At 42.7% G+C, this 15,508-nt stretch overlaps 1 protein-coding gene and 1 pseudogene across 1 annotated transcript in view; one reads left to right on the forward strand and one right to left on the reverse strand.

Moving 5' to 3' along the window:
* LOC115102663 (sodium channel protein type 8 subunit alpha-like) overlaps positions 1-2,875 on the reverse strand; it is a 90,523-nt gene extending 87,648 nt beyond the window's left edge. Inside the window, exon 1 of the mRNA XM_065005528.1 lies at positions 2,765-2,875. The gene's annotated coding sequence lies outside the window, so the exon portion shown is untranslated. The remainder of the gene's footprint in view (positions 1-2,764) is intronic.
* A 994-nt stretch (positions 2,876-3,869) lies between these two features.
* LOC135563099 (serine protease hepsin-like) lies at positions 3,870-5,621 on the forward strand (annotated as a pseudogene).
* Positions 5,622-15,508: the final 9,887 nt, after the last annotated feature.

The raw sequence follows: 15,508 nt of genomic DNA on the forward strand, positions 1-15,508 counted from the left end.
CTTTGAATTTCCTTAAGAAAGTATCAAAACAGCCCCAATTCAGTTGCAATTCAGTAGATCTATTTCCCACATCATACCTCACATAATAGGATACTGTACTGTACATGACATTAGTACAGAATCATGTCGGGGCATCACATCTGTCAAAAGACAATTTCAAAGTGTCTCTAGGTGGGTACTTCTGTCCATATAGAAAAATAATGCTGTCCAGATTACAGGTATGTTAAACACATATCAGAACAAATCGCACATTTTACAAATGGTACAGTCTATAGCCTACACATTCTGTATAGGTTTATATCTAACCTCTGAATCAGATCTCTCATCAGACCCAGAAGGTCGAAGGAGGATGAGGCCCAGGCCTACATCCAAAATGGGCCTATCATTCATCATTTAGAAACCTGTAAATATTGAAACTTCCTGCTAACATATTGCAATGAATAACGTTGTATAAATCTCACGATTTCAAATTGAAAGATTCGATTCAACAAACGACAAAAATGTCAGGGTTTGTTCTCATGCTGAATGCTCGTCCACTGTAGAGATTGTATAATTGTGTTGTTTGCATTCACACAATATAACTAACTACAGGGATTGACAACATAACTGACTTTACAGCTCATGAAACACTTAGAAAATGCTAAAATCTCATACTGCAGCCGAAAATCGGAGATAAGAGAAGGAAAACTGCATTCCAATCCCTCATCTCACGCTTCTCACGGGCGCTGTCCATTTCAGCACCACAAGATCGAGCAAGGAAAGGGACTAGCGGCTGAAATACCAGGTTACAAAATAGCCGTTTTAATGCGATATCAACTTCGTCACTCGTTTTTATGTTATTGCTTTACACTCAAAAGGGATATAGATGACAGGACAAACAAGACAACAAGATTTTGGGATGCATGCAGGCCATGAGCCTATAGACATAGGCTACAGGGCAATGGCTTACTAACAAGGATATGGGCTGCAGGTGTGGTATAATCCGATAATGAATATGTCACGTTGATAAAACAAACACTTAACTCATCAAGCAAGATCAAAAAGCACATGATGGTTGTTTAGGCTACAGCGTTTACTTACCGATTTAAATGTTACACACTGGCTGGTGTAAAATAAGGCTATGCATCAGCATAATGTGATAGCAACCATCCCTCATTCTATTCTTACTTGGACCCAATGGGACATACGAAATGAACCGTTTTTCAGTCATTTTGTTTCATCCAGTAGCGGTGCACCAGCATGTTTTAAGTAACCATTTCAGGCAGAGAGCACCATGCAGCTTTTCCCGTTAACGACCGTGTCTCACAGGTAAACCGGTGGCCAAATGTCATTAGGCTACCTAAAAAGCCCTTACATAATGACCACCCCTTTCATTTTCCAAACATACCCTAGGCTACACATTCGGCGTCATGGTATGATGGCAATCTATATTCTGTAAAGAAGCAGGCAGGTCTCTGTGGGTTGTTGCACCACCTGCCATTATTCCTGGTAGTCGATGGCCCTATCAATTTCAGTTTATACTATTGTTTACTATATTATAAACTCAATGACACCAATCTCCCTGGCAAAGACATGCACACTAGGCCACTGTATCGTTGTTATCTAATCTCATTTTCACAGGCGCAATAGGCGAGCTATTGCTGAATGGTGTGTTTGTTCTGATGTATAAACATTAATATCGATCATTCTATCGTTGCCAATCGAATTACAAAGTCGGTTTGTAGGCTTTACATAATAAGGCATGATAAGCATCGTGTAGAGATATTGCGATGCACACGTTTAGCAGCAGCCTACCCAAAAGTGCGGCCCATCAGAGCCTAGGAAACACTGCGAAATGCTGCAGTGGGTGGTTTCTATGTTATGCTCAGGTTTTTCCACGGAGCAAAAGTCCCATCTCGAACACATAGTCCTACCTTGTCGCCATTAACATCATAGACTCCAGAAAAAAACATTGTTCTCCATCATTTTCTCCAATAATTCAGTGTTTCTAGGATATTCGGAGCGTTTTAGGACTGCCTAGTCCTAAAATAGGCTCCTTGAAGGAAGGAGATACAGTATGTAGGCTACCACACCCGTAAAGCCATGTCGACCACCAGGTCGATACCAGGGTATGTGTATGCAACGAAATTACAATGGTAATAAGATTATTGCTTTGATTATATATATTTTTAGATGAAAGGTGGATGAAAAAGAGGTGTGAAGGATAGCGGCACCGTTTGAAAGGCTTTGGTACCAACACCCCCCCCCCCCCCCTACATGTTATAATAGGCTAGAATAGATGGATGATTTTTTTTTAAATGCATGGTGGAGGAGAGAATTAGGCTATTACATTAGGCTACTGGTTCTAATCGCCATACATTGGCCCATATTTGCTGCGTGGCATAACTATCACGAAAATAAATACAAATTTAAGCACGAAATCATTCATTTTCGTTTGATAATCATACATTTAGATTTAAAAAAAAAAAATGTAATCGTTTAGTTTTTTAAGCAGTCAAAATCGGGGACATCGTCACCTCGTAATTTTTCCTATTTATCTGAACAATATTATGGCTAGCTCTGTGAAGGAAATTAGCAATATATCGATTACGCTTAAATATAACGGGAATCTGGTTTAGGCTCTGGCAGGCAGCCTATTCAAGCAACAAAAAAATGCTGGTCAGAGAGCGGCTCTGCGACATTTTTACAAGGCTATTGACAGACTATAACCAACCGATTCGTCAAAACATGCAACCGTTTTAGAAAAAGCTAAGAATTCACCTACTTTATAAGCGTTACAAGGAACCCAGAAAGGCTTTGTTGGACTGCAGATGTCGAAAAGATTCGGGAGAAACTGCGGTTGTCGCCATATTGTTGCTGCTATCTTCCCTCTCAGTACTTGCAGCTACCCTGGCTGCATAATTGATGACTCTCAGCAGAAATGTAAGGGAGTGTCGCCAAGTGCCTTTCACTGAAGAAATCAGTGACCACTACCACCATTCATCTTCGCTTAAAAATAGGCCTATGATAAACAGGTGAATTGTTATCTAACATTTGCTCAAATACCTCCACGAGATGTGAAATCGTTAAAAAAAAAAGACGAGCCTATAAGACGTTCAACATAGGCACGGCAACTGAATGAGCCAAGCCATATCAGCTGAACATGGTGTGGACCACTTTTTACAGTCTTGTAAGATTTCTGATGGATGATACGCGGCTTACATGGTACATGGTGGGCAAAGTAATGAGTTGTTGCTATAGACCTACAGGAATATTTTACTAAAATGATTACATGAGAAACTTGAAATTGGGCCTAAAATTCGTTGCAAATAAGGAGATGCAAAATCAGAAATTAGATTGTAGGCTATGGTAGGATAAACCTATAACATTGTTCAAGGGTATCAACATTATCCCCGTTTGTTTACAAGCCTAGTAGGTTATTGACTCAAGTGACCTCTGCCTGCAGTACTAATTGAAGAGTGACCAAACGTGGTATTACGTCACAATGTCGACACTTTGAAACAATCAATGAAGGAATCAATGAATGAACCCCCGATTGGATCCACCTGTCAGTTTAGTCCATCTAGCCTACATTTCCTCACTCAAATAATGGACTTTAGGGCATTTGGAATCTTTATATGTACCCTGTATATAAGTGTATTGTTGTCTGAAGTTTCAGCACCGGGAAGTAAGTCGTAGACTTGTTCGCAACGAGTAGGCTAGGGTTTGCACTTGGAGCCGGCGCTAAATGATGCTTGAACGTGGCCTGAATGTGTCTCAAAGTTGCCAATACATTCCGAGGCGATGACGCGAACGCTGATTCTATTTAACTGACACATGGGAGATCTTCCACATTTCTAATATAAATAAAAACTTGAACTGAAACATAAATGTACATTCTAAACGTCCAATATTCGGTGTTGTTAATGATCGCATGCTGACAGCGGCCGTTGGCAGACGCTCCAGGAGGGTCACGTATTGTTGGAGGGCGTGATGCACCTGGGGTGCTTGGCCTTGGCAGGCCAGCGTGCAGGTGAAGTCGTGGCACCTCTGTGGCGGGACGATCCTCAACAACCTCTGGGTGCTCACTGCTTCACAGTCGTTCCGTGAGTCATTTACAGGCCTGCAAGAATAGGCAGCCTATATTTAGTATATATTTTTATTAGATAAATCCTAGCCTGAATGCCAGTCTGATTGCGCTATCATGCCAACTCCTTGTCACGCCATGTGTTTGGCTGGACAACGACAGCAATGTAGTTGGCAAGAGCACACATATATATTGGTATAGGCTAAAGGAATTACTGTAAAGCAGATAAATCCAAAAAAGTCAGGTATAATTACTTGAGATAGGTAATTGACAGTGCCACTGATACATGCAGGCTTGGCTACACCTTTCAGATGACTATTTTGTTAATTGTTTAGGCCAAATAAGACAATCCTATAACACTTTGAAATGACATTAGTTACCAACACACACATGCTGCCATTTTTCCTAGTCATTGCTCAATGTGAAAAATCTGCTGTCACTTTTCTGCTAAATACAGTCATTTTTGTTGTTCACCCCAACTCTCTTTTCTGCTGCACCTAGACCCCATAGGATGTCCAGTCTACGCATGTTGACAAAACTCAATGTGCTAACAGCGCTATGTTACAGAGGTCCGAACTCATGAGTTTCACCACCCCAGCTTCTCCAGTGACCTACCTCTTCTCCGTCTCTGCTCTCCACTGGAGTACACTGACTTTGTCCAGCCTGTCTGTACAGTGGAAGACGAGATGGAGGAATTCAATTTAAACCTCAACCTGTGTTTTGTCAGTAGCTGGGGCAGCACTTATTTCAAAGGTTTGTGTGGGATCTATTAGGAAATTACAATGCAGTGCAATATTATCTTTATTAATCAAACTGTTACATCGGAAGCTGGTCTCCTGCACTGCTCTCAACCCCCCGTATAACACAAAGACACCCATTTGAGAGAACCACAGGATCAGCCACAGTTCAGTGCCCCTTGGTGGAGAGCAGTTTAGGGGTTAAGAGCCTTAGCCTGGGTACCAAACTGTTTGTGCCATCATGACAAGGAGTTGACATGATAGCACAAACAGATCTGGGACCAGACTATAAGAGCCTTGCTCAAGGGCACAACAGTGCTGGGTGTTGAAGTTAGCAGTAGATGAATCCAGCATGTGTGTCTGGTCTCTCTTTAGAAAAGCCGATGGGCATACTGCAGGAAGTTGAGGAGAAGCTGATTGAGAGAAATACTTGTAATCGGATAGACTGGTACAACAGTTACATCAGGAATGGTATGATCTGTGCTGGCTCTGAGACTGGGGGGTTGACACATGTCAGGTGAGATGGCCATCATGTGAGTGTGTCCAAAATGGCACCCTATTCCCTTTATAGTGCACTCCTTTTGACCAGAGCAAATGGGAAATAGGGTGCGATTTGGGACATACACTATTTTGAACTTTTTCTTAAAATAATCGCTCCCTGTGCTTACCCCATGCATTATACCGGTCTCATAACTAAGGCGTTATATGTCCGCTTATGGTGCATTATAAAAAGGGGTTCATTTATTCCTTTTTTTCCCTTCATGAATTCATTATGAGAATAAAGTTGTGTTCTCCATTACAGTGCCTTCGGAAAGTAGTCAGACCACTTGACTTTGTCCACATTTTGTTACATTACCGCCTTATTCAAAAAGTGATTAAATAAAAAAATGTACACACAATACTCCATAATGAAAAGCAAAAACAGGTTTATAGAATTTGTTTCAAATTTATAAAACATAGAAAACAGAAATACATTATTTACATAAGTATTCAGACCGTTTGCTATGAGACGCGAAATTTAGCTCAGGTGCATTCTGTTTCCAACATCATCCTTGAGATGTTTCTATAACTTGATTGGAGTCCACCTGTGGTAAATGCGGTTGATTGGACATGATTTGGAAAGGCACACACTTGTCTATATAAGGTCCCACAGTTGACAGTACATGTCAGAGCAAAAACCAAGCCACGAGGTGGAAGGAATTGTCCGTAGAGCTCCGAGACAGGATTGTCTCGAGGCACAGATCTGGGGAAGGGTACCAAAAAATGTCTGCACCATTGAAGGTCCCCAAGAAAACAGTGGCCTCCATCATTCTTAAATGTAAGAAGTTTGGAACCACCAAGACTCTTCCTAGAGCTGGCCGTCCGGCCAAACTGAGCAATCGGTGGAGAAGGGCCTTGGTCAGGGAGCTCCAGAGTTCAGCACTCCACCAATCAGGCCTTTATGGTAGAGTGGCCAGGCGGAATCCACTCCTCAGTAAAAGGCACATGACAGCCTGCTTGGAGATTGACAAAAGGAACCTACAGTACTCTCAGACCATGAGAAACATGATTCTCTGCACTGATGAAACCAAGATTGAACTCTTTGGCCTAAATGCCAAGCGTCACGTCTGGAGGAAACCTGGCACCATCCCTACAGTGAAGCATGGTGGTGGCAGCATCATGCTGTGCGGATGTTTTTCCACGCATGGACTGGGAGACTAGTCAGGATGGAGGAAAAGATGAACGGAGCAAAGCACAGAAAGATCCTTGATGAAAACCTGCTCCAGAGCTCTCAGGACCTCAGACTTGGCACACCTTGGCATACAGGTGTGTCAAGTTGTGGCGTCATACCCAAGAAGACTCGAGGCTGTAATCGCTGCCAAAGGTGCTTCAACAAAGTAATGAGTAAAGGGTCTGAATACTTACGTAAATGTGATATATATACTTTATATAATTTAGCAAAACATTTTAGAAACCTGTATTTGCTTTGTCATTATGGGGTACTGTGTGTAAATTGATGAGGGAAAAAAACACATTTTAATCCATTTTAGAATAAGGCTGTAATGTAACAAAATGTGGAAAAAGTCAAGAGGTCTGAATACTTTCCTATTGCACTGTATAGGGGATACAACAATCCCACCCTTGCAGATTTAGGTCACGAAGAGACAGACTCATTAGATCATTTGTTTTGGTACTGTCTATATGTAGCTTTTTTTTGGTCGCAGGATACTGAATAAAAATATAAATGCAATATGCAACAATTACAAAGATTTTACTGAGTTGAAGTTCATATAAGGAAATCAGTCATCAGTCAATCCGAATGAGTTTTTCCCCACAAAAGGGCTTTATTACAAATAGAAATACTCCTCAGTTTCATCAGCTGCCCGGGTGGCTGGTCTCAGACGATCCTTAGGTGAAGAAGCCAGATGTGGAGGTCCTGGGCTGGGGTGGTTACATGTGGTCTGCGGTTGTGAGGCCGGTTGGACGTACTGTCAAATTCTTTAAAACAAAGTTGGAGGCAGGCTTATGGTAGAGAAATGAACATTAAATTCTCTGGCCACAGCTCTGGTGGACATTCCTGCAGTCAGCATTCCAATTGCAAGCTCACTCAAAACTTGAAACGTCTGTTGCCTTGTGTTGTGTAACAAAACTGCAGATTTTAGAGTGCCCTTTTCTTTTCCCCAGCACAAGGTGCACCGGTGTGATGATCATGATTTTTAATCTGCTTCTTGATATGCCATACCTGTCAGGTGAATGGATTAGTTTGGCAAAGGAGAAATGCTATAATTATCAAGGCTCGGGCAAAGACCCAGATGCAGACACAGGAGGCGGATAGTACGAGTCTCAGAGTTCATTATAGTACAAGGGGCAGGCAAAAGGGAAGTCAAGGCAGGACAGCCGGCAATTACATTTACATAAGTATTCAGACCCTTTACTCAGTACTTTGTCGAAGCACCTTTGGCAGCGATTACAGCCTAGAGTCGTCTTGGGTATGACGCTACAAGCGTGGCACATCTGGTTTTGGAGAGTTTCTCCCATTCTTCCCTGCAGATTCTCTCAAGCTCTGTCAGGTTGGATGGAGAGCGTTGCTGCACAGCATTTTCAGGTCTCTCCAGAGATGTTCGATTGGGTTAAAGTCTGGGCTCTGCCTGGGCCACTCAAGGACATTCAGAGACTTGTCCTGAAGTCTCTCCTGCGTTGTCTTGGTACAGGGTCGTTGTCCTGTTGGAAGGTGAACCTTCACTCCAGCCTTTTCAGTCAGTTATGAATACCAGACCTGGTATCCCAGATTTTTCATAGTGTTCTACTGTTCCCAGTACTTCTCTTATATTATTTCCAATGTATCGTCCATGTAAAAAAAATCTGATTAGGCTGAATAATATCCGACAATGCGTTTTGAATTTTATGCGCTTGGTATTTTTGCTAGAATTTTTGCATCACAACACCGAAGTGTAAGGGGCCTCCAATTTATTGAATGGACTGGATCTATATATTGTTTCAGTAATTGTGAAATCAGACCTTTTTGTTGAGTATGACACTTTTTTTTTAGGAGTGGTTAAAACATGCTAATAATGGTCCTATGAGTATATCCAAAAAGGTTTGATGTACCTTAACTGGTATGCCATCCAGCCCTGGAGTTTTCCCGTATTTAAAAGGCTTTAATTTCATCAAGAAGTTCCTCCTCTGTAATTTGGCCTCCACATGAGTCTTTCTGTACAGCTGTTAATTATTCATAGAAAAAACATCTGTACAATTAACTATGGTTTAGTGGAGATGGAGAAGACTGAAACGAAAACATATGCTGAAAGTACTTTGCTTCCTCTTTCAAAAGGTAGTTTGGTGAATGATGGGTGACTAGCATTTCTATGTTGACGGTTCAAAAATAATTTGGTGCATTATCCCCCATATTCCATCCAATTCACTTTATTTTTTTACAATATATTACACCTGATCTTTCTTGAATAAGTTCCTCCATTTCTTTTTGTTTTTCCTCTTGCTTATTCTGTGCCTCTATGGTACAGTTTTAATTGCTATCTATCTGTACTGTTAGTCCCTCTATTATGAACTCAATTGACCTAAATTGATTTTGTTTTAAATATGAGTATAGATTTTCGTGGCCTCTTAGAAGCACATTTAAAAGTGTCTCATATAATAAATGGATCTGCTGTACCTATGTTTTGTTGGAAAAAGTCAGCTATAAGTTCTTGTCCTAGTTTAATTTGTTTTAGTGATACATTTATTACACCATTATAAAAGTGGCTGGAGTAGAGTCAGTATGTTGGCAGCAGCCACTCAATGTTAGTGATGGCTGTTTAACAGTCTGATGACCTTGAGATAGAAGCTGTTTTCCAGTCTCTCGGTCTGTGCTTTGATGCACCTGTACTGACCTCGACTTCTGGAGGATAGCAGGGTGAACAGGCAGTGGCTTGGGTGGTTGTTGTCCTTGATGAACCTTCCTGTGACATCGGGTGGTGTAGGTGTCCTGGAGGGCAGGTAGTTTTCCCCCGGTGATGCATTGTGCAGACCTCACTACCCTCTGGAGAGCCTTACGGTTATGTGCAGAGCAGTTGCTGTACCAGGCGGTGATACACCCCGACAGGATGCTCTCGATTGTACATCTGTAAAAGAGTGTTTTTGGTGACAAGCCAAATTTCTTCAGCCTCCTGAGGTTCAAGAGGCGCTGCTGCGCCTTCTTCACCATGCTCTCTGTGTGGGTGGACCAATTCAGTTTGTCCGAGATGTGTACGACGAGGAACTTAAAACTTACTACCCTCTCCACTACTGTCCCGTCGATGTGGATAGGGGGGTACATTCTCTGCTGTTTCCTGAATTCCACGATCATCTCCTTTGTTTTGTTGACGTTGAGTGTGAGGTTATTTTCCTGACGCCACACTCCGAGGGCCCTCACCTCCTCCCTGTAGGCCGTCTCGTCGTTGTTGTTAATCAAGCCTACCCCTGTAGGGTCGTCTGCAAACTTGATGATTGAGTTGGAGGTGTGCATGGCCACGCAGTCGTGGGGGGCCCCAGTGTTGAGGATCAGTGGGGTGGAGATGTTGTTACCTACCCTCAACACCTGGGGGCGGCCCGTCAGGAAGTCCAGGACCCAGTTGCACAGGGCGGGTCGAGACCCAGGGTCTCGAGGTTGATGACGAGTTTGGAGGGTGTTAAATGCTGAGCTGTAGTCGATGAACAGCATTCTCACCTAGGTATTCCTCTTGTCCAGATGGGTTAGGGCAGTGTGCAGTGTGATTGCGATTGCATCGTCTGTGAACCTATTGAGGCGGTAAGCAAATTGGAGTGGGTCTAGGGTGTCAGGTAGGGTGGAGGTGATACGGTCCTTAACTAGTCTCTCAAAGCACTTCATGATGACGGAAGTGAGTGGTAGTCATTTAGCTCAGTTACCTTAGCTTTCTTGGGAACAGGAACAATGGTGGCCCTCTTGAAGCATGTGGGGACAGCAGACTGGGATAAGGATTGATTGAAAATGTCCATAAACACACCAGCCAGCTGGTCTGCGCATGCTCTGAGGACGTGGCTGGGGATGCCGTCTGGGTCTGCAGCCTTGCGAGTGTTGACACCTTTAAATGTTTTTCTCACGTCGGCTGCAGTGAAGGAGAGTCCACAGGTTTTGGTAGCGGGCCGTGTCAGTGGCACTGTATTGTCCTCAAAGAAAAAGTTATTTAGTCTGTCTGGGAGCAAGACATCCTGGTCCGCGACGGGGCTGGTTTTCCTTTTATAGTCCGTGATTGACTGTAGACCCTGCCACATACCTCTTGTGTCTGAGCCGTGAAATTGCGACTCTACTTTGTCTCTATACTGACGCTTAGCTTGTTTGATTGCCTTGCGGAGGGAATAGCTACACTGTTTGTATTCGGTCATGTTTCCGGTCACCTTGCCCTGATTAAAAGCAGTGTTTCGTGCTTTCAGTTTCGCGTGAATGCTGCCATCAATCCATGGTTTCTGGTTTGGGATAGTTTTAATAGACGCTGTGGGTACGACATCGCCGATGCACCTGCTAATAAACCCTCTCACCAAATCAGCGTATTCATCAATATTGTTTTTCGCCGCAATGCAGAACATATCCCAGTCCACGTGACCGAAGCAATCTTGAAGCGTGGAATCCGATTTGGTCGGACCAGCGTTGAACAGACCTGAGCACGGGAGCTTCCTGTTTTAGTTTCTGTCTTATAGGCTGTAAGCAACAAAATGGAGTCGTGGTCAGCTTTTCCGAAAGGAGGGTGGGGGAGGGCCTTATATGCGTCGCGGAAGTTAGAGTAACAAAACTAGGGTTTTGCCAGCCCTGGTAGCGCAATCGAAATGCTGATAGAATTTAGGGAGCCTTGTTTTCAGATTTACCTTGTTTAAATCCCCAGCTACAATAAATGCAGCCTCAGGATATGTGGTTTCCAGTTTACATAGAGTCAAATGAAGTTCGTTTAGGGCCATCGATGTGTCTGCTTGGGGGAGGGGGGTTATATGCGACTGTGATTATAATCAAAGAGGATTCTCTAGGTAGATAATGCGGTCGACATTTGATTGTGAGGAATTCTATGTCATGTGAACAGAAGGACTTGAGTTCCTGTATGTTGTTATGATCACACCACGTCTCGTTAATCATAAGGCATACACCCCCGCCCTTCTTCTTTACAGAAAGATGCTTGTTTCTGTCGGCGCGATGCGTGAAGAAACCAGCTGGCTGTACCGACTCCGATAGCGTGTCTCGAGTGAGCCATGTTTCCGTGAAACAAAGAACGTTACAGTCTCTGATGTCTCTCTGGAAGGCTACCCTTCCGGATTTCGTCTACCTTGATGGTTTTTCCCACTAAGTCCAAGCCATGGTGGTTAAGTGTGCTTTGAATTCTAAATACATCACTGACAGTGTCACCAGCAAAGCACCTCCACACCATAACACCTCCTCCTCCACGCTTTGTGGTGGGAAATACACATGCGGAGATCATCCGTTCACCCACACTGTGTATCACAAAGACATGGCGGTTGGAACCAAAAATCCATTGCTTATGTTTCTTGGCCCAAGCAAGACTCTTCTTATTATTGGTGTCCTTTAGTAGTGGTTTCTTTGCAGCAATTCGACCATGAAGGCCTGATTCACACAGTCTCCTCTGAACAGTTGATGTTGAGATGTGTCTGTTACTTGAACTCTGTGAAGCATTTATTTGGGTTGCAATTTCTGAGGCTGGTAACTCTAATGAAATGTTCCTATGCAGCAGAGGTAACTCTGGATCTTCCTATCCTGTGGTGATCCTCATGAGAGCCAGTTTCATCATAGCACTTGATGGTTTTTGCGACAGCACTTGAAGAAACTTTCAAAGTTCTTGAAATGTTCCGTATTGACTGACCTTCAGGACTTAAAGTAATGATGGACTGTCATTTCTCTTTGCTTATTTGAGCTGTTCTTGTCATAATATGGACTTGGTCTTTTAGCAAATAGGGCTATCTTCTGTATAACCCCTGTATACCCCTCACCCCTCACATTAAGAAAATAAATTCCACAAATTAACTTTTAAGAAGGCACACCTGTTAATTGAAATGCATTCCAGGTGACTACCTCATGAAGCTGGTTGAGAGAATGCCAAGATTGTGCAAAGCTTTTTTGGTAACTACATGATTCAATATATGTTATTTCATAGTTTTGATGTCTTCACTATTATTCTACAATGTGGAAAATAGTAAAAATAAAGAAAAACTCTTGAATGAGTAGGTGTTCTAAAACTTTTGACCGATAGTTCTTCGTATACACTATCAATAGAAAACAGGTATCTGTGTTGATGGCTAGCTCTTGAACAACAGTGTCCCGACGAGAGAGTACATTTTCTATGCCAGGTGAAATCTTGCATCATTATTATTATCATTGTTATGGATGTATCTAAATAAATGTCACTAGATAACAGCTTAAACAAATGCAAATGAAGCTACATTGTTGTTCTTCTGGCTGCACTGTTTGAAGTGACTAAGTTAGCTGTAGTTGGGCTAGCTAGCAAGAAAGGGTTAAGAACGTTGTCAGCCAATATGGCAATGGAACATTTATAATGAACGACTGCACCGTAGATACAGAAGAAAAAGACAACGACTGGGTCGCGTCTCTGGCAACCGAACCGATTGACCGAACAACCAGCCGGGTTAGGAAGCAACACTAGATTTGTGTTGGGACTATATTTTGTAGGATGAAATAGCACAAGTAAATGAATCAAATTAACGTGTTTAATGAAAATAGGTCAATCAGTATTTGAATATGTTGGTAACCCGATGTATAAAAGTGGTAATGCCCTCAATTCCGGTGTTTGGAGGATATATTGGCACGGTTTGCCGGCCCTTGACCTCTTCTTGGCCCTAACCACACCCGTGCCAATATATCCTCCAAACACCGGCTTCTCGGGCATTATCACTTAAATACAGTGCCTTGCGAAAGTATTTGGCCCCCTTGAACTTTGCGACCTTTTGCCACATTTCAGGCTTCAAACATAAAGATATAAAACTGTATTTTTTTGTGAAGAATCAACAACAAGTGGGACACAATCATGAAGTGGAACAACATTTATTGGATATTTCAAACTTTTTTAACAAATCAAAAACTGAAAAATTGGGCGTGCAAAATTATTCAGCCCCCTTAAGTTAATACTTTGTAGCGCCACCTTTTGCTGCGATTACAGCTGTAAGTCGCTTGGGGTATGTCTCTATCAGTTTTGCATATCGAGAGACTGACATTTTTTCCCATTCCTCCTTGCAAAACAGCTCGAGCTCATTGAGGTTGGATGGAGAGCATTTGTGAACAGCAGTTTTCAGTTCTTTCCACAGATTCTCGATTGGATTCAGGTCTGGACTTAGACTTGGCCATTCTAACACCTGGATATGTTTATTTTTGAACCATTCCATTGTAGATTTTGCTTTATGTTTTGGATCATTGTCTTGTTGGAAGACAAATCTCCGTCCCAGTCTCAGGTCTTTTGCAGACTCCATCAGGTTTTCTTCCAGAATGGTCCTGTATTTGGCTCCATCCATCTTCCCATCAATTTTAACCATCTTCCCTGGCCCTGCTGAAGAAAAGCAGGCCCAAACCATGATGCTGCCACCACCATATTTGACAGTGGGGATGGTATGTTCAGGGTGATGAGCTGTGTTGCTTTTACGCCAAACATAACGTTTTGCATTGTTGCCAAAAAGTTCAATTTTGGTTTCATCTGACCAGAGCACCTTCTTCCACATGTTTGGTGTGTCTCCCAGGTGGCTTGTGGCAAACTTTAAACAACACTTTTTTATGGATATCTTTAAGAAATGGCTTTCTTCTTGCCACTCTTCCATAAAGGCCAGATTTGTGCAAAATACGACTGATTGTTGTCCTATGGACAGAGTCTCCCACCTCAGCTGTAGATCTCTGCAGTTCATCCAGAGTGATCATGGGCCTCTTGGCTGTATCTCTGATCAGTCTTCTCCTTGTATGAGCTGAAAGTTTAGAGGGACGGCCAGGTCTTGGTAGATTTGCAGTGGTCTGATACTCCTTCCATTTCAATATTATCGCTTGCACAGTGCTCCTTGGGATGTTTAAAGCTTGGGAAATCTTTTTGTATCCAAATCCGGCTTTAAACTTCTTCACAACAGTATCTCGGACCTGCCTGGTGTGTTCCTTGTTCTTCATGATGCTCTCTGCGCTTTTAACGGACCTCTGAGACTATCACAGTGCAGGTGCATTTATACGGAGACTTGATTACACACAGGTGGATTGTATTTATCATAATTAGTCATTTAGGTCAACATTGGATCATTCAGAGATCCTCACTGAACTTCTGGAGAGAGTTTGCTGCACTGAAAGTAAAGGGGCTGAATAATATTGCACGCCCAATTTTTCAGTTTTTGATTTGTTAAAAAAGTTTGAAATATCCAATAAATGTTGTTCCACTTCATGATTGTGTCCCACTTGTTGTTGATTCTTCACAAAAAAATACAGTTTTATATCTTTATGTTTGAAGCCTGAAATGTGGCAAAAGGTCGCAAAGTTCAAGGGGGCCAAATACTTTCGCAAGGCACTGTATGTAACGTTAGCCTAGATGAAGCCTAGATGTAGCCTAGACATAGCCTAGACGTAGCCTAGTAGGCTCACGTTAACTAGTGTCATGACTGTCCTGTGAGGATCCAAATAGGTCAGATCAGCTTTGCAATAAATAACTGTAGAGGGGGGAGGAGGGAACTGGTGGGGGTTAACACCTCACACCCTGTTGTAAATCAAAGACAGAACATTCAGCATCTCCCTTTCCAATGTTCACCAGAGGAATGTGCCCCTGTAGGCAGGGATCAACTCCATTTTGTTGATCCCTGCCTACAGACAGAAACTAAAACAAGAGGCTCCAACGCTGGTCCGACCAAGCTGACTCCACACTCCAAGACTGCTTCCATCACGTGGACTGGGATATGTTTCGTATTGCGTCAGATAACAATATTGACGAATACGCTGATTCGGTGTGCGAGTTCATTAGAACGTGCGTTGAAGATGTCGTTCCCATAGCAACGATTAAAACATTCCCTAACCAGAAACTGTGGATTGATGGCAGCATTCGCGTGAAACTGAAAGCGCAAACCACTGCTTTTAATCAGGGAAAGGTGTCTGGTAACATGACCGAATACAAACAGTGCAACTATTCCCTCCGCAAGGCTATCAAACAAGCTAAGCGTCAGTACAGAGACAAAGTAGAATCTCAATTCAACGGCTCAGACA

Source organism: Oncorhynchus nerka, linkage group LG20 (genome assembly GCF_034236695.1).
Source record: "Oncorhynchus nerka isolate Pitt River linkage group LG20, Oner_Uvic_2.0, whole genome shotgun sequence".
NCBI classification, from domain to species: domain Eukaryota; kingdom Metazoa; phylum Chordata; class Actinopteri; order Salmoniformes; family Salmonidae; genus Oncorhynchus; species Oncorhynchus nerka.